At 36.4% G+C, this 21,102-nt stretch overlaps 1 non-coding gene across 1 annotated transcript; it reads left to right on the forward strand.

Annotated features, from left to right (window-relative positions):
- The first annotated feature begins 8,322 nt into the window (after positions 1 to 8,322).
- LOC140855991 (small nucleolar RNA R71) lies at positions 8,323 to 8,428 on the forward strand. Its single transcript, XR_012139430.1, has one exon. It is a non-coding gene; the product is annotated as a small nucleolar RNA R71 (small nucleolar RNA).
- The last annotated feature ends 12,674 nt before the right edge of the window (positions 8,429 to 21,102 follow it).

Below are 21,102 nucleotides of genomic sequence, written 5' to 3' on the forward strand. Positions count from 1 at the left end.
TGATCTAAAATGGTTTCTAGTTCATGTTCGTATGATATGTAGATGCATACATAAATCTAAAATTTTATATGATCTGATTCATGATTCATGTATGAGATATGTAATTGCATATTTAAGTCATAAGATTACTTTTAATATGATCCATGATTAGTATATGAGATGTATGATATCATGTAGTAGATCTGAATTTTATTTAGATCTGAATTTTATATGCATATATGTAATATATATTTGTATGTTAAATCTGAAAATTATTTCATGATTTAAAACTTACTTTCATGTAATAAATTTAGATCTGAAATTTGATTTTAAAATCTAAAATTTATATTTGTACATGAGAGTTTTGATTATGGAAAAATCAAAAGTTAGATCATGTAATAAGATTGCATCTAACATTTTTGATTTGAATCATATGGGTCTAATTCGATTAAGTAATTGATCAAACTGAGTTAAGTATTGATTAAAATTAGATCAATTAAGTTAAATGATCATGCAATTACTATTGATCGAATCGATTAATCCCATATATAGAATAGATTAATCTAAAGACCTAATTTGGCTCGATGATTTGAGTCCGATTCGCTTGAGTTAACCTGTTTGGACCAATTGACCTATTGGTGTCTAAGGTAAGTAATTGAGATGTGGTTATTTAATTGATTCCATTCGCTTATCTGATCAATTTATTAGTATTTAAGAAAAATAACCGGAGGACCCCCACCGATCTTCACTTACCTGATCAATTTGGAAGATTGAGTTTTGAATTGGGTTGCTTAGCATTTTGATTTAGCTCATATCAATTAGATCGATCATATGATGACTGATTAGATGAGATCTAAACCTAAATCTCTCCATAAATATTTAGTCCATAGGTCTTTCACTATTGTAGATATGCGGACGTGCTATCGGTATTGATTGTTCTCAACTGGTCACAGTGGTTTAGTTGCATCGAAAATATGCAATCACTCTATTAGCAAAGAGTTGCTTCAGGGTAAGGATGGGGTTGGACCCAATACTATTAGGTGAGGGATCCAATAACGGTCTTGCATCTGCTTGTGAACGATGGGTCGGATTTAACTAAGGAGTGTGGGTAATAACTATTAGGTGAGTCCACAAGACTTAAAGACCAAGTCGCTGTAATATACTTAGAGAAGTATCTGGGTAAAGAGTTGCCTACCCATCGGTGTGCATGTTACCAATAACTGTTAAGTGAGGTGCATGGCATTGGTGGGTGATGCGTAGTCGTTGATAGTACCAAAAATAACTCTACTCACTATGTAGGTAGGATGAGTCGAGATCGTATCCTCAGGGACCTTGGGCTAAGTTGAGATTACAAAATAAAAAAAAAAAGAAGCGTTGTTTTGATTTAAAAAATAAATTATCATAAAATTGATGTAATTAGAAAATAAAGAGCTCGGAAGTTTTGAATTAATTTTGCACTAGCAGAGTTGTATCTCTTTTTTAATTAAATAGATGCGATTAATCTTAGAAAAATATCTATCTTTCCTCGGCACACCCCGGACCTATAGATCACGGCGTGTCTCCGAAAAGTACTAGGTAAATAACTCTTCTTTCTTCGGCACGCCCCGTACCCATAGATCACGACGCGTCTCCAAAAAGTAAAAGTTGTTCCTAATATTAATCTAACAGGAAAGCATAAATAAAAGTATATGAAAGAGGCAAATAGAGAACTCATGACGATTTAAATAAAAAGCATAATATTTATTGTATATAAAAAAATACAAAAAATTTAGAACAATAAACCCACTCTGTGTCGTTACAAAATTTCTTCTCTACTCCCGAGACTGCTAGCCTAGCTGTTCATAGAATAGTCCCTTTCTCTTCCTCTATGCAAGGCTCTAGAAGAATTTCTGGGCTCTCCCTCTAATGGGAGTACAAAAGCTTTTTATAGGTATTAGGAGGGAGGAGTTTTACATGATTTTTCGATGTGAGACTAAAGAAAATACTAAGAACTAAAAGATGGATGGATGAGATGGAAAGATCACAAGCAGATAAAGAAAATATAAATTCTTCCTCTTGAAATATTTTCAAGTATATATTTTTTTCTTTAATTTTCAGATCCATCGCCCGTCTGTTCAGCACTGTATCCGTGCGCACAACTCCTTGCGAATCCGCCATGCCGTGCGAACCCACTGTGCCGTGCGAACCCACCGTGCCGCGCCCACCGCCCGCCCGTGCGTCCGCTTCCGCGCGAACCTTCCGCGCAAACCTTCCGCGCACCCGCTTAGCTGTTTACGCTCCAAATTACAAAAAAAAACTTTTATTTCTTTAAAATAACGTCTATATCCTTTTTGAGTTCTTGCATAGTATCTTCATTTTTTATAATACCGTATGCATCCTTCTTTTATTTAAATTTTATTTTAAGTCTAATTTTTTTCAAACTTGAGACTTTTTGATCTACGAATCGGACTCTTTGTATCGGCGATCACCTTTCCTGTGAAACATAAAAAAAAGCATCAAATTTTTAATAAATAAAATAAATTAAATATAATTTTTTGCTTTAATTGACTTAAATTAAGTGTTTATCACACCCTCCAATTTGAATTTTGCTCGTCCTCGAGTAAAATAGATATATCAGCATTGTGTACCGACTCGGTCTTGAATAAAAAGTTAGGTTAGGCATCCCAAAAGGTAGATGATACCTGGTCAGACCATTAAAGAGATACTTCATTGGATTATCAATTTGATCCAATTAGTGGCTAAGTATTAACTAAAAAAATTTCAAGAGCTTTTCTTTCACCAACTTCCCACTTTACTCTTTAAATCCTCTAACTTAATGTGAGAGAGATTTATTATCTTCTTACAGTTTAGTCTCCTTATATTTTTTTTTATATATAACATTGCCCACCTTTTTACACGAACCACAATACTTACTTAGGCGAAGAGGCCCGATTACTCAGTAGAAATCAATATTTTTTTTAAAAATAAATTTTAAGAAAAATTTTTGCATACCTCGATCTTTCCACCCAATTCTCATGAAGTAGATTCTTTATTGAGATCAGTAAGAAGAAGGTTGTAGAATCACTCCTAAAATTTGGTCTAGTCTAAACCCTACCCTTCATTGGGTTTTCTTAATAATTTATTCCTCAATATCTCTAAAATTATCTTGACCGTTAATCATTCATTTATTAGGATGTCTAATTGACTCTTAATCAAAATAAAATTTAGATACACAAAACTAATTATTTCTGACCATACTCGAGGATTTGATTAATTTTCTTTCCCCCCAACTTAATCTACATTGTCCTCAATGGAGTAAGAAAGCAAAGAAAATAAAAGGAGAGAGGCACCTGGGATAATTTTGCTTCAAAAGTTGAAGATAGCTTCATTGATTACTAGATTCTTGTTCTAAATTTCTGCAGCTACAGTAAAGTAAAAAAAATATGAAATCGTTGGGTTGCCTCCTAACAAGTGCTAAGTTTTACGTCTTCAGCTAGACGTCAAGTTTATTATTCATTATAAAGTAGATCACATAGATAGATGGTGTCGATTCATTCTTTATGTGCAATTTCATCTACATATGGCTTCAGATGTTGGCCGTTTACCTTAAATATATTGCCATTCCGGGGGTCATGAATTTCAATTGCTCCATGTGGGAATATTTGTATGACAATAAAAGGTCCATCCCATGGGATCGAAGTTTACCGAAAAAAAGGCGTAACCTGAAATTGAAAAGCCATACTTTTTGATTTAGCTCAAACGATTTTCTAGAGCTATATTTGTTATGAAATACTTTGGTTCGAGCCTTGTAAATTCGTGAACTCTCGTATGCATCGTTGCGAAGTTCTTCCAGTTCATTGATTTGCAACCTTCGATTAGAACCTGCATTCTTCATATTAAAATTAAACATTCGTATGGCCCAGAGTGCACGATGTTCTAATTCAACCGACAGATGGCAAGCTTTGCCATAAACTAATCGGTAGGGTGACATACCGATAGGGATTTTAAAAGCTGTACGGTAAGCCCATAATGCATCATCTAAGCGAAGAGACCAATCCTTTCTATCAGGCCTAACCGTCTTTTCTAAGATATGTTTAATCTCCCTATTTGACACCTCTACCTGACCATTAGTTTGGGGGTGATATGGTGTGGCCACTTTGTGTGTAATATTATATTTTTTCATAAGTGCTTCAAAATATTTATTCGTAAAATGAGTCCCCCCATCACTAATGATCATCCTTGGGAAGTCAAATCGACTAATGATGTTTCGTTGGATAAAACTAGTTATAACTTTATTATCGTTAGTCTGTGTAGCTATTGCCTCCACCCATTTTGACATGTAATCAACTGCCACCAGAATATATTCGAATCCAAACGAGGCTGGAAAAGGTCCCATGAAATCAATCCCCCAAACATCGAAGATTTCTACTACTAAAATGGGGGTCAGCGGCATCATATCCTTCTTGGATAAATTTTCTGTTTGCTGACATTGCAGACAATTTCGGCCAAATTCATGTGCGTCCTTGAAAAGCGTTGGCCAATAAAACCCACTCTGCAACACTTTTGCTGTAGTTTTTCTTCCACTAAAATGTCCCCCACATGCCGAAGAATGGCAAAAAGTGAGAATGCTTTGGAATTCACTTTCGGGGACACAACGGTGAATAATTTGGTCAGGACAGTATTTGAATAGTTCAGGTTCCTCCCAGAAATAATGTTTAATTTACTAGAAAAATCGATCCTTTTCTTGTTTTGTCCAGTGAGAAGGTACTTGTCCTATTGACAAGTAATTGACAATATGGGCAAACCATGGAGGACTGCTAGAGAAGATTGCAAAAAGTTGTTCGTCAGAAAATTTTTCTTTGACCTCATCTATGCCTATCGTGTGTTCAACTAAGATCCTGGAGATGTGATCAGCTACCACATTCTCGGAACCCTTCTTATCTCGAATTTTTAGATCAAATTCTTGTAAAAGAAGGATCCATCTGATCAAACGCGATTTAGTATCTTTCTTTGAGAGGAGATGTTTCAGAGCTGCATGATCAGAGTAAACTAGAACCTTAGACCCTAACGGATATGAGCGAAATTTTTCAAGGGCGAACACTACTGCTAGTAGCTCTTTTTCTATTGTGGTGTAGTTTAATTGGGCATCGAAAAGAGTCTTACTAGCATAATAAATTACGTGTGGCTCCTTATTGATTTTTTGGCCTAAGACGGCACCTATTGCAAAGTCAGAGGCATCACACATAATCTCAAATGAACTGGACCAGTCAGGGGGTTTTATTATGGGTGCTGTTGTCAGGGTTGTTCGTAATGTATTGAATGCTTTCAAACAGTCTTCATCAAAGACAAATAGTGTGTCTTTGGCCAACAGATTGCACAAGGATCTTAAAATCTTGCTAAAGTCTTTGATGAAGTGTCTATAAAATCCGGCATGACCTAAGAAGGATCGTATTTGTCGGACCGAAGTAGGGGGTGGTAGTTTTGAAATGACCTCAACTTTGGCTTTATCTACCTCGATCCCTCTTTCAGAAATAATATGTCCTAATACAATTCTTTTTGCACCATGAAATGGCTCTTTTCCCAACTTAGGACCAGATTTGTCTCCATACACCGTTTAAGAACTTTGAAAAGATTATGGAGACAATCCTCAAAGGTGATTCCAAACATAAAAAAATAATCCATAAAAACTTCAAGATATTTGTCCACCATATCCGAAAAAATGGTCAGTATGCACCGTTGAAATATAACGGGTACATTGTAGAGCCCGAATGGCATACGCCGAAAAGCGAAGGTGCCATAGGGGCATGTGAAGGTAGTCTTTTCTTGGTCATCCGAAAATACAGGTACTTGATTGTACCCTGAATAACCATCAAGAAAATAGAAGAAACTTTGTCCTGCTAACCGTTCTAAGATTTGGTCGATGAAGGGCAATGAAAAATGGTCCTTCCTAGTAATGGCATTTAGTTTTCTATAATCTATGCATACTCACCATCCAGATAATATGCGAGTGGGGAGCAGTTCACCTTCTTCGTTCTCAACCACAGTAATACCTGATTTCTTAGGTACTACTTGAGTGGGACTGACCCATTTACTATTGGATATGGGGTAGATGATTCCAGCATCTAACCATTTTACCACTTCTTTCTTTACTACTTCACGTATGTTTGGATTCAATCTCCTCTGCATATCTCGATGGGGTTTGGCATTTGCCTCAAAATGAATATGGTGCATGCAAATGGAGGGGTCAATTCTTTTTAAATCGGCAATGGACCAACCGATAGCCTCTTTGTGTTCCTTCAGAATACCAACCAATTGTGTTTTCTGATTAGAGATCAAGTCTGATGCAATAATTACCGGGAGGGTGTCATTGGGTCCTAGAAATACATACTTGAGCATAGCAGGAAGGGGTTTCAATTCTAACGTAGGTGGTGATTCTAAAGATGGGACTATTGGTGTACTGGCTAATGTGGGCAATGGCTCATACTTGATTGTCCATAGAGGAGTGATTTTATTGTGTGGTGTATCCAACAAGGTGTTAACTTCTTTCATATATCCCTCAAAGTCATACACTCCAAAGTGAGCCAAGCAAGTATCTAAGGGGTCTGGTGCTAGAATTATGGGTGTTGCATCTTCTATAATGTCTTCTAGTGTATCTACTCCGAAGCAACTATCCATTGATGGTCCTTAGGAAGCACCAAACACATTCAGTCTCAGTTTCTTATTCCCAAATGATACGTCCATGACTCCTGTCCTACAATTAATGCATGCATTTGTCGTAGCTAGGAAGGGTCGTCCTAAGATGATGAAAATTTATCTTGGGTTGCCACTTAGTTTCATGTCGAGAATCAGAAAATCAACTGAAAAGTAAAACTCATCTATCTTGACCAAGACATCCTCAAGCATTCCACGTGGTTCCTTAATTGATCTGTCGGCTAACTGCAGTGTGACTGATGTGGGTTTCAGTTCTCCGAATCCAAAAAATTCATACACTGAACTAGGTAAAAGATTCACATTTGCCCCTAAGTCTAGAAGAGCTTTTTCAATGTGATAATCTCCTATAACACAGAAAATGATGGGGGCTCCTGGGTCCTTAAGCTTTGGAGGAGTGGCATGCTGGAAGACAGAACTAGCCTGTTCAGTGATGCATACTTTCTTTGAAATTTGTGATCTAGATTTACGTTTTTGGATGCACAAATCTTTCAAAAATTTAGCATAAGCAGGGACCTGTTTGATTGCGTCTAGAAGGGGAAGATTAATTTGGACTTACTTAAACAATTCCAACATCTCGTCGAGTCTTCCTCCCTTCTTATCTGCAGGAATAGGGGCTTTTAGGGTATCCGAAAATGAAACTTTAGGCAAATAAGATGATTCTGATGCAGTTGGTTCATTCTTTATTTTAAGGTCCTCCTTGTTCTTGGGTGATTTGGCTTCGGTTAGAGGTTTAGGATCGGTCTCATTGGTTTTACGAGTGTGTTCAATGACCTTCCCACTTCTCAGAGTCACGATTGATTTGGCGTGTTCAGAAAAAGCTTCTGGGGTATTAGAGCTCTCAATCACAAATTGCCCTCTTGGGTTGCTCTCGGATTGGCTAGGTAATTTTTTTTTCTCCTACTGAATGCGGTCGCTAGTTGACCTATTTAGGTCTCTAGCTTAGCAATGGATTGTGTGTGGGAGTTAAGGGTCTGAATGTTGACTTCTAATCGTTCTAGCGCTTTCAGAACTTTTTTCTCAAAAGCTGAGCTATGACCAGTAGTAGACGGTTGAGGAGCATTTTGAAATTGATGGTATGGTCCATGCCTATATGTTGGGTCTTGATATTGAGGTCGAGGTGCGGCAGGGCCAACCACTGGTTGTGGTCTCCAGAAAAAATTTAGATGGTTTCTCCAACCGGGGTTATAAGTGTTAGAATATGGATCGTTTCCTGGTCTACGAGCTTGTTGGACTTGATCTTGCTGAACCTGCTCGTGCACAAACTCAAAAAATTGAGGTGAGGCTGGGCATTCACTAACAAAATAGTTCGGACTTGCACACAATGCATAAACTTCTTGGATTGGGTTAGGTGGAATCGGAGATTGTCCAGTATTTAGAAGATGGTCTAATTTTTGGAACAGTTCATCTACCTTACTGTGGATATCTATGACATCTCCAATCTGATAAATTCTACTTCTTTTTTGTTGAAGCATGGGTTGTTCTCTAGAAGTAGCAGACATATGATGTAGAAAATTCTCACTCAGTGTTTCAAAGAGCTGCCAGACTTCATCCTCACTCTTTAGCGTGAATGTTCCACCACATGATGCATCAACCATTTGTCGGTGTTTCTCCGATAGACCATCATAAAAATACTGACAAAGTTGCTATTTAGGGACAGCATGGTGTGGACATTTACGAATGAGGTCCCTTAACCTTTCCCATGTCTCATGAAAAAGTTCACCCTCCAATTGAGAAAAACTAGTGATAGCTTTTCTAATTTGATTTATTTTTCTAATTGAAAAGTATTTCTTGAGAAATTCTCTCTGAAGATGTTCTCAAGTTGAAATGGTTATAGAGTCTAAAGAGTTTAACCAATACTTGGCTTTGTCCTTAAGTGAGAAAGGGAGCAGTTTCAACCTAAGAACATCATCGGAGAAGTTTTAAATTTTTACTGTGGAACAAATTTCAAGAAATTCATCCAAATATTTGTATGGGTCCTCGTTACTAAGTCCATAGAATGATGACAACATTTGAATAATGCTAGACTTAATCTCATATTGGGTAGCTTCTACTAGAGGTGCTTGAATGCATGAAGAGTAGGTATATGAGGATGGAGTGAAATATTCTCTCAATGAGCGTGGAGGATTAGCCTCACCAGATGCAGCCATGTTTCTAACTCGGATAGTCCTAAGAGTTTTTTCTAATTCTTCGTCTAATGGTTGCAAGTCGGATTTTAGTGATCATCGACCTAACATGCAACTAAAAGGTCTATGTAGGACTTTCCTAGTCTATTAAAGATTTTTTTTTTATTATTAAGAGAAGAAGAGAAGAGAGAAAAGAGTTCTAAAGAAGAGATCCTAAGAAGTCCTAAAACTAATAGAAGAATTAGTTGTGATTAGATTTTAATTACAATCAAGTTAACACGTAGTGGACTCTCTATCCTAAAGTTATCCTAGTTCTAGACAGCTCTTAACTGTAGTTAGCCTTCAAGCCCTCCAAGTTGGAGCTTGACTAACCAACTGACCAGATAAGTGTAAGGTCGATGGGAGTCCCCCGTTGCTTTTCTTAGACACCAATTAAATTGGCCAGATCAGCGAACGGAACCAATTAAAAACCACCTTCCTTCGAGCCCAGTCGTCCCGCAAACCACTTACCTAGGCACCAGCTAGCTGACCAAGTCTAACCTGGTTTAACTCTCAGGGTCACTTGTCCTTATGAGCTCGAAATCCTTAGGGGTCAACGTCTAATTAATTTTAGATTAAGGTCTAGGTTATGCAAATGCAAGGGAGTGATTTGTGGGCCAAGGAAGGGTGATCAAATTCTCACCTTATCTTAGTTAATGGGTTGCGTCCTTAAAGTTAATTATGGAGATGCAATGCAAAGAAACAGGGTGTCCAATCAAGTTAGAAATTTTTATATTTGAGGTTACGCTATTTTAGTTAAGTGTTATGAAATGTCAGTGGTTTTTTTTTTTTAATTCAACTGTGCCAAGATCTCCGGCAACGGCGCCAAAATTTGATGCGTAGTCATTGATAGCATCAAAAATAACTCTACTCACTATGTAGGTAGGATGAGTCGAGATCATATCCTCAGGGATCTTGGGCTAAGTTGAGATTATAAAATAAAAGAAAGAAGCGTTGTTTTGATTTAGAAAATAAATTATCTTAAAATTGATGTAATTAAAAAATAAAGAGCTCGAGAGTTTTGAATTAATTTTGCACTAGCAGAGTTGTATCTCTTTTTTAATTAAATAGATGCGATTAATCTTAAGAAAAATACCTATCTTTTCTCGACGCACCCCGTACCCATAGATCACGGTGTGTCTCCGAAAAGTACTAGGTAAACAACTCTTCTTTCCTCGGCACGCCCCGTACCCATAGATCACGGCACGTCTTCAGAAAGTAAAAGTAATTCCTAATATTAATCTAATAGGAAAGTATAAATAAAAGTATATGAAAGAGGGCAAATAAAGAACTCATGATGATTTAAATAAAAAGCATAATCTTTATTGCATATAAAGAAATATAAGAAAGTTTAGAATAATAAACCCACTCTGTGTCGTTACAAAATTTCTTCTCTACTCCCGAGATTGCTAGCCTAGCTGCTCATGGAGTAGTCCCTTTCTCTTCCTCTATGCAAGGCTCTAGAAGAATTTTTGGGCTCTCTCTCCAATGAGAGTACAAAAGCCTTTTTATAGGTGTTAGGAGGGAGGAGTTTTACATGATTTTTTGATATGAGACTAAAAAAAATACTAAGGACTAAAAGATGGATGGATGAGATGGAAAGATCACAAGCAGATAAAGAAAATACAAATTCTTCCTCTTGAAATATTTTCAAGTATATATTTTTTTTCTTTAATTTTCAGATCCATCGCCCGTCTGTTCGGCACTGTGTCCGCGCGCACAACTCCTCGCGAATCCGCCATGCCGCGCGAACCCGCTGTGTCGTGCGAACCCGCCGTGCCGCGCCCGCCCGTGCGTCCGCCCGCATGTCCGCTTCCGCGTGAAACTTCCGCGCGAACCTTCCACGCAAACCTTCCGCGCGCCCGACTTAGCTGTTTACGCTCCAAATTACAAAAAGAAACTTTTGTTTCTTTACAATAACATCTATATCCTTTTTGGATTCCTTGCATAGTATCTTCATTTTGTATAATACCGTATGCATCCTTCTTTTATTTAAATTTTATTTAAATTTTATTTTGATCTACGAATCAGACTCTTTATATCGACGATCACCTTTCCTGTAAAACATAAAAAGAAGCATCAAATTCTTAATAAATAAAATAAATTAAATATAATTTTCTACTTTAATTGACTTAAATTAAGTGTTTATCAGTGGGATCACAGCACCCACTAGGAATCCTTTGTCGCGTTAAAGTTTTCATTTCCTTTTCGGAGAGTGGAGGGATCCGATAAATTAGTGAGAGCCATTGTTTATATCTTAAACTCCCTAGAAGCAAATATAACAATTAAGTACAAAAGTCTAATTTGAATCTCTACTCTTGCAATTAAATAATGTCAGCCTCAAACCCTCTAGCCCGTATCTTTGAAACCAATCATTCGACCGATACAAATTATAAAGACTGGCTCAGAAATCTCAGAATTATCCTGATCTCAGAAAAATCAGGTCATGTACTCAATCAGAAATCCATAGTGTTATCAAACCATCCTACTACTGCGCAAAGGATTGCTTTTAAGAAGTGAACGGATGAAGACAGTCAGATAAAATGCTATATACTGGCTTCTATGTCAAACAACTTACAAAGCCAGCATGAGCATATGCCCACTGCTAGGGCTATGATAACTCACCTGCAAGAGTTGCCAGGACTATGATAACTCACCTGCAAGAGTTGTATAGTGAGCAGAGTCATACTGCGTACTTTGAGGTATCCAAAAGACTCTTAAATCTGAAGATGCGCGAAGGACAGTCTGTCCATGAGCACTGTATGACAGTGATCAAGGATATTGAGGAGCTTGAGAAGTTTGGGCTTGAAATGCAAAAAGAATTACAGATAAATTTGATCCTTCAATCTCTTATTAGTTCATATAGTTAATTTATTATAAATTTTCATATGAACAAACTTGACTGCATTATACCTGAACTGGTCAACATGTTGGTCACTACGAAAGAAACTTTGAAGAGTTCAAGGGACACTGTTTTCACTGTGGAGCGGATTTCTTCTAAGAGAAAGTCTACTGAAAAGAAGAAGGCAAAATCCGTTAAGCAGAAAAAGGAGAGCATGTCAGAGAAAGAAGTTTCTAGTAAGGCCGAAGCAAAGAAAAAATATTTTCACTGTCATACTGAAGGCCATTGGAGAAAGAACTATCTAAAATATCTGAAGAGCCTAAAGACCAAAAAGGATGATAAACCTTCTGAAGGTATGCTCATAATTGAATCTAACCTTATGTTTCTTATACTTCTAGTTGGGTATTAGACTCTAGCTCGAGTGCTCATATATGTATCTCAATACAGGATCTGATAGAAAGTAGGAGGTTGAGGAAAGATGACATGATCCTTCAGGTCGGTAATGGAGTAAAAATTATTATAGAAATCGTTGGCACTTATCCTCTTCGATTACTGTCTAGTGTTAGATTAGATTTGAAAGACTGTTATTATGTTTCCGTAGCTAGTCGGAATTTGATTTCCGTATCTGTGCTAGCACAGAAAGATTTTGAAATTACTTTCAATAAAGATTTTTATTTCATTTATTTATAAAATAAATTAATTACATGAGGCTTTTAATTGACAGTCTTTATCACTTGCATGTTGATGCGAATGTGAATTTAAATGAGTAAATAGTGAATGCTGTAGGTCAAAAGAGATCCAAAGATGAAATTAACCAAAAGTACTTGTAGCACCATAGACTAAGCCATACTAGAGAGGACAGGATAAACAAGCTAGAAAAAGATGGGATCCTTGGCTTTCTTAACCTAGAGTCGTATCCAGCCGCGAATCTTGCCTTCGAGGAAAAATAGCCAAGTTACCCTTTGTAGGATATGGAAAAAGGGCCACTGAGTTATTTACCTGTACACACCGACATGTATGGGTCATTTGATGTACAGGTCAGAGGTGGTTATGCCTACTTCATTATCTTTATCGATGATCTGTCTAGGTACGGATATGTGTATCTGATGAAACACAAGTCTAAAGTCTTTGAAAAGTTTTAGAAATTCAAGCATGAAGTAGAAAAGCAAACAGGCAAGTCCGTTAAGATTCTTCAATCTGATCAAGGAGGTGAATATCTTAATCGAAAATTTTTAAGATATCTTAAGGACAACGGTATAGTCTCTCAATGGACATCTCGTGGAACACCTCAGCTCAACGGAGTATCCGAAAGGAGGAACAGGATCCTATTGAATATGGTCAGGTCTATGATGAGCTTTACTGATTTACCCTTATATCTTTGGAGACATGCCTTGTTAACCGCCATTTACTTGTTGATTAGGGTTCCATCAAAGTCCGTTCCTACCACACCATATGAGATATAGTTCAGTAAGAAGTTGAGTCTAAGTTACCTTAAGACTTGAGAATGTCCGGCCTATGTCAAGAGACAGATGATAGATAAGTTAGAGGATAGATCTATTATAGCTCGTTTCATAGGGTATCCAAAAGAATCCATGGGATATTACTTCTACTTTCTACAAGATCATAATGTGATTGTGAGTCGAAATATCATATTTCTAGAAAAATAGTTTATCCAGGATGGTGGCAGTGGGAGGATGTTGAGCTCGAAGAGAAGATCTCTGAAGAGCAAAGAGTTATATACCCTTAGGAACCTATTATTCATGAGCCAGTAGTAGATGTTCCTCAACCACCTCGTAAATCTAACAGGATATTCCGACCTCCTAAAAGGTACATGAGTATGCTTACGGAGAAAGTAAAGGAAATATTGCTTATGGGAGATAAGGATCATAGTAATGATCCTAACACCTTTAACGAGGTAATATCTGACATCGATTTCGAGAAATGGTTAGATGCTATGAAGTCAGAAATTGACTCAATGCACTTGAACCAAGTATGATCTTTAGTGGATCCACCTGAGGGTATTGTACCCATTGGGTGTAAATAGATCTATAAAAAAAAAATAAATATCGATGGTAAGGTAGAGATCTATAAAACTAGGCTTATGGCGAAGGTTATAGTCAGTGCGAGGGCATTGACTATCAGAAAATCTTCTCATCCGTAGCTATGCTGAAATCTATCCGCACTCTGTTTGCTGTTATAGCTTACTATGATTATGAAATCTGACAGATGGATGTGAAAACTGCTTTCCTGAATAGATATCTTGAAGAAGATATCTATATGGAGCAGCCTATAAATTTCACATCTGGTGATGGTGATCACAGAGTCTGCAAGCTGCAAATTAAAGTAAGCTTCTCGGAGTTGGAATTATCATTTTGATGAGATAATCAAATCATTTGATTTTATCAAAAATGAAGAGGAACCATGTGTATATAAAAGGATCAGTGGGAGCATGATAACATTCTCATATTGTACGTGAATGATATTCTCCTCATTGGGAATGATATTCCCATGCTGACCATGGTCAAAAGATGGTTGTCTAAGGAATTCTTCATGAAAGACCTAGGGAAGCATCCTATATTCTTGAAATAAAGATCTATAGGGATAGACTTAAATGGATACCAAGTCTGTCACAAAAGCTGTACATAGAGAAAGTGCTGAAGAGGTTCAGTATGAAAAATTTCAAAAGAGATCTTTTACCTCTTAGGCATGGTATTAATCTCTCCAAGATGATATGTCGACCACATCTGAGGAAGTGCAATGCATGAGTAGGATTCGTTATGCCTCGACTATAAGAAGCCTCATATATGCCATGCTATGTACTCGATCTGATATTGCCCTTGCTGTGAGTGTCACGAGCAGGTATCAGTCGAATTCAGACGAAGAGTACTGGATAGCTGTGAAGAACATCCTTAAGTACTTAAGAAGGACTAAAGATTTATTTTTGATCTCTGGAAGAGATTCAGAGTTGCGAGTCGAGAGGTATACTGACTCGGACTCATATCTGATCCTGATGATAGAATGCTTACATCAGAGTATATTCTTGTTTGATATACTAAAAAGATTCTGAGTAATCAATCAATAGAAGCTGACTATACTGTAGATGTATAGAATGAATTCTGATTCTAATATTAGTTGTAGAACTAGATGTCACATCATAAGATGTCATAACACAGTACTACAAAGACAATGACACCATAGCCTTTGCTAAAGAGCCAAGGTCTCACCAGAAGTCCAAATACATAGAGTAGTAGTATATGCGACTACCTCGAAAAGAAACATACCGAGGTGTGAAGAGTAGACTCCACGAACAACGTGGCAGACCCACTGACAAAGCAGTTGGCCAACCGAAAATGAAAGTCCACCTTGAGAAGATGAGACTTAGATTTGTGGCCAATTGATTTTAGTCCAAATGGGAGATTGTTAGATGTATGTCCTAGAAGCTAATATGGCTGACACATTGTAATAAATCTAAGACATAATTTTGTACTTAATACATTGATATGATCAATAAAAAGACAAGTTTATTTTTTATTCAAGTGTGATGTGTCCTTGAATCATCCATGGAATTAGTTTTCAATACATATTCTCAAAGTATTGAGAATTAGAGATATGTATTTGATTCCTAAATGCTCCCGATCATAGGATCATCATGAGAATGATGATCGATCCAGATAGACTGACGTACAGATCGCTTCTTTCAGGATAAATGGATCTCTAGTCTACAGTGTAAAGTTACTGGACGATGAGTGTGGATAGTTGTTAGAGAATAACTCATACTGAGCGTGACCATACGAAAGATCACTTAGATTTCTACTCGATCATCAGTGATCATCCTGATGCTATAGTGGTGTGACTGATCTTTTGATCTGAGATGACACTGCTGCTCGTAGTAAGACTGCTGGAGTTTGATTGACACATAACATGGATCTCAATGAGTCTTTGTAGTGGATATTGGTGACAGTTGATTTACTGTAGGTGTAGAGTGTGCATCAAGATGAGATCTATCGATCTTGGTAGAAAGAAGTAGTCCTATGAGATTTGAGAGGCTAAGTTCAAGAATCTGTAGTCACAGTAGTGTGATTGATGGAAAAGAGTTTTCATAGAAGTCGCAACTGGACTTGAGCTAATCAAATCTATCACATGACTGATGTTGAGGTTTGATGATTTATCCATGACCTACCATCTAGTCGGAACTCATGATAGAGGGACTGAATCATACGTTAACTACACCTAAAGATTCATTTCAGTTCTACTGGATTGCCACTACATACTGTTAGATGTCACGATGGATTGTGAGAGCTCACTAGGATTATTCTGGATCGACAATACTTGATAAGTTAGAGTGAAATTATTCTGATCCATTAAAAATAGTTTCAATAATATTTTGATAGAAATCATTGTATATCTCACTACCAGATAGAAAATAACCTATGGAGTCACACAACAAAGGGATTAGGTTTGGAATTAGCAATTGAACTTATGAAGTATTAATTGGATTTAGAGAAATCTGATTGAGTTCGAGATAATCTTGCTAGCACATGATTAGACCCAATTTCTCTTTCCGTTTAAATTTCTTATTTGATAAGATAATTCAAACTTAATTACTTACTAATAATCTAAATGAATAAGATTTATTGGACTCCAATTATTGGGTGTCTAAGATTTTGGATCATATGAATTAAGGATGCAAGTTCCTTATTAAGTTTTTTGATAGTTATTATGGGGTGCCACCTTGATTGGATCAAGTTGGGCATGTCCTATGATTAGAGGGCCTTTTGATTTTATATGGGCATCCTTTAGGTACAAAAGAGGATGTAAAAAATTGGGTGCAAGGGCTCCAAAAGTTGACGCCTAATAGGATTCCTAATGTAAGTTAAATAATTTAAGTCATTAAAAAATCTAATGTAAGTAGGACTTGTATTTTGAGATTGAATATGATTCAATCCTCATACCTATTTAAAGAGACCTTCTCTAAGGTCCCTTGAGCATCCAAACCAGCAGCCCTCCACGCCTTATAGATCTTCCCATGCCCTCTCTTCCTCTCCCTTTCTCTCCTCTCCTTTGGGCATCCCACATGCCCCTCCTTGGGCGTCCTCCCTCTTCCACGCCCAAGGGCACTTGGGTGTCCATTTTGTGCTGGTTACCACCTGCAGGTAGCAATGTAATACAAGGAAGAAAAGCAAGAGAAGAAGAGAAAAAGAAGATAAAAAAAAAAGATCAAGTGTTGACCACGATCCAGACTTCATTCAGATTCAGCAGGCTGAATTTAAAAAAAAAAAATTAATTTGAAGAAGACTGTTTCAGATTGATCCTGAGTAGATATCTATAAAGATCGGATACTTGTGTAGCTACAAAAAAATCTCTTCTCTTTTAGATCCAGATTTGAAGAAAATGATTGCGAAACAGATATACGATTTGATGACAATCTAAATTTCAGCATATGTCAATTTCAGCATATGAACTAGATTCTTATGATTTTATATTTTTATACATACATGATTCAGATTAAAAATATTTTAATCTTATATTTTACTATGATATTTAGAAAATAAATTTTGAAACACACATGCATACCCTAAACCTTGAATTCCAACAGATGGCTGCCCACTCATTAGTGACTTACTCGATATTGCAGTTATGTAGATAGTTTTTTGACCTATGGTGTCTCGATTATTTATAGTGGAATTGCTGCAGTTTGATTATACAATCACTTGGTTATCTAGTCATTCAGAATCTTATAGTGTATGTTGGCTACAGTAGATCCATTGTAAGAATAGGGTGTGCACCAAGATGAAATCTATCGATCCTGATAGACAAGTAGAAGTCCTATGCAGTTTATAAGACTGAGTCTTAAAATTCATGATCATGATAGGTGAATGATGAAAAAAATTTTCATAAGGTTTCACATGGGCTCAAATCGATTGAATCTGGCATATGATGGATGAACGAATTTGATGAGTTATCCTTGACCTACATCTTGTCAGGACTCACGATAGAAGAATCGAACTATATGGTAACTACACCTAGATGTTCAATATTCCATTATGCTGGGTTGTCACTATATACTACTAGGTATCACTGATAGATTGTGAGACTCGTCGAGCATCATCTTGATGATCAATGATGCTTGACGAATAGAGTTGGAATCGTTCTAATCTGTCGAAAAAAGTTTTGATGATATTATGATAGGAATAATAGTATATCTCACTATCAGATATAATAGAACCTATAAGGTCACACACAAAAAAGATCTTCATCCGATCAGATGGTTGATCTGTGATTATGAATCATAGAAGGATCTAATTATCAATATGATTGTGATTGATCCCATGCAATTATTGCAATTGTCAAACTTGCTAAGAGTTAATAAGTTGTGAAGGATTAATTAGCAATTAGATTACTAATTGACTCAATTTGATTGAGCAATGGGGTTCAATTCAAATCTAATTAAATTGGATTCAATTTGACTTAGTTTGGATTTGATTAGATCAAACCTGATTGAGTTATGAGATAATCCAATTGAAAGGAAGATCAATTCCTTATTTGATTTGGACTTAGTTCAACTAATTTTTAATTAGATTAGGATTTGATTGGATTTCTAGTTAGACTAGGATTATTTTCTTTTTTGGGTGTAACCAATTCTTAAATTGGTTAGAAATTTATTAAGCACCAAAAGAAGATCGGGACTCTCTCTCCCTAGCACCCCATCATGAAACTGCGCCCCACATCTTCATGCACCTTTTATTTTTTGCATGAGATATCTCACACCAAAGGCAGATAATGCCTCCTTTTCTTAATGTTAAAGGAAGATAAGGAAAATTTAAATTTGTTTTGAACTTGAGTCCTTATCAGGATGAGGTTTGACCTCATCCAAACCTCTTAGATGCCACCTACAAAAGGGCTTCCCTCTTGTGCGTAAAAGGTGATGAAAAACTAATTTTCATGGTAAAAAAATAAGAAGAAAGGAGTGCATTTTTCTTTTGGGGGGTGAGGTATCTTGGTGTCATCCCTTCTTAGCGTTAGGGTTTTGGAAAGAGAGAAAAAAAAAAGAAAAGGATTTTCTCAAAAGTTTTCTTCTTCCTCCACATTTTTTTCCTTCAAGTTCTTCTTTATCTCTAAGAGAATCAGAGAGCTCAGAAGGAGGTGTTTGATCAACCATCAGGAGGCAGCTTCTATAAGGGCACTAGCACCCCGATGAAGTCGCAGGCCTCTGATCGAATTTGAAGACCTCATATAGATACCCATAGAGATCGGATATGTGTGCGGCTGATCGAGAACCTTGAAGTATACCACGATTATCAACTGCGATGTTCATCGATCTATGCAAGGTGAAATCTCTAATATGATTTTTTAAATTTTAGAATCTTAATTTTAGCATATGAATGCTCCTAACTATGTATAAATTAGATCTGTATTTTGTATGCATGCTTGATTTAAAAAGATTTTAAATCTAGATCAGTATAGTTTTCATTGTAATCTGATTTCTGCATGTATATCCTAAAAATCGAACTTCCTTCAAATGGTATCAGAGTCATGGATTAGTTTCACATGCATGTTATTAAGATCTGAAAATCAGATTTAGTAATTAGATTAGATCTAATTTAAATACATATAATGTATTAGATCTTGTTTATACATAAGATCTATGAAATCTGTGTTAGTTTATGTATATGTGATATGTGTAGATGTAGATTAAATTCTTAGTAGTCTAGTACTCTTCGAGATTCATAGTAAAGACCGTCCTGTCATAGAAGACTATAGTGGAAGGGGTATCTGTATAAGTCAAGAAGAAGAATCGCAAAAAGAAAGAATTTACTTTTGTACAAAAATCTAGATCCAAAACTGTTTAGGATCTAAATATAAATCTAAAATTTATATGGTTATGCATGAGATACATGATTAAATGTTTAGATATGAAAGTAGTTTTGACATTTAAATAAAATTTTATATTCATAATACACTTAATTAAGTTTTGAAATTGAGAATTAAAGATTTGAGATTAAGATAATTAGGTTTGTATGGTTCGTTGATACAGGCGGTGATCGCAATGAATCACTGCTACCCTTGGTGTAGGGTTGTATCACGAACACATAATCAATAGTTGTGATTGAAATTCGTAGTGGAGAACCGAAGCGAAGCGAACCCAATCTCAAATTAGTGGATCAATTTGGTGTCTAGGGCAAGTATTTAGATGGTGGTTGTTTAATTAGGACTGTTGCCACCAGCGGCGGGGAGCCTCCCATCCATCTTCTCTTATCTGGCCATTTTAGAGATCAATTTAGATTTTGTGGTGCTTAAGGTTGAGTCCACTACATTTGCATTGCACCATGGGTCTAATCTTAGTCAGACCAAGCTAGGATCTCACTTGTAGATCCATTATAATTATGGATTTACATAAGATGTAAATTAACAATTAGGATTAAAGAGATCTAATTTAAAAAATCTCCTCATTAATATTAAGTCGTAGGGTCTTCCACTATTATAGAGTGCTATGTCCTCTCCAATATTGACTATTCTCGACTAGACACAGTAGTTCAGTTGCATCAAAGGAGAAGCAACCATTCTATTGGCATGAGATGCTGCGGGGTTGAGATGGGGTTGACCCAATAACTGTCAGATGAGGATCCCAATGATGGCTTCACTCGTGCTCAAGGGTGGGCCTGACTTAACTAGAGAATGAGATCAATAACTATTAGATGAGATTTCAAGACCTAAAAACTAGGTCTACTATAATTTACTTGAGAAGTATTGGACACATTTATCAATAACTGTCAGATGAGGTAGCATGTCAATCGATGGAACCACAGTACCTGTTAGAAATCCTAACTCATGAAAGAATTCTTATTTCTCCACCCGAGGAGTGTAGGGATTCGCAAAAATAATGGAAGATAGTTTGTTTTTAAAATAAAATTTTAAAATAAACTAATTATCAATTATAAAAGTCTAAATAGAATCTTCTTTTCTCTGTAGAAAAATAGTCTGCCTCTAAGTGACTTGCCTGCTTCTTTGAGTACAACCGATTGTTCGGTTTCAATTTTAAGGATTGGCTTGGGAATTTGAAAAATATTTTGAGTTCTGAGTAATTAGGTTGTGTCTTAGATCAAAAAATTACATAAGGGATCTTGAAGAGTTTAAGAGACACCTTTAGTAGGTATGTCAGATCTGCTCGTGATGGAGACTAACCTTACGGTTTCTTCTACAATCAATTGGGTTATAGACTTTAGTTTTAGTGTATATTTGTGTACTTCAATACAAGATCTTAAGGAATGTAAAAGGTTGAGGCTAGGAGAGATGATCCTACGAGTAGGTAACGGAGCAAAAATTATTGCTGTGACCATAGGGACCTATCCTCTTCAACTACCATCTGATTTTTATCTAGAATTAAGAGACTGTTATTGTATACCTGCTGCTAGCAAAAATTAGATTTCT

Source organism: Elaeis guineensis, chromosome 2, assembly GCF_000442705.2.
Source record: "Elaeis guineensis isolate ETL-2024a chromosome 2, EG11, whole genome shotgun sequence".
Lineage (NCBI taxonomy): Eukaryota > Viridiplantae > Streptophyta > Magnoliopsida > Arecales > Arecaceae > Elaeis > Elaeis guineensis.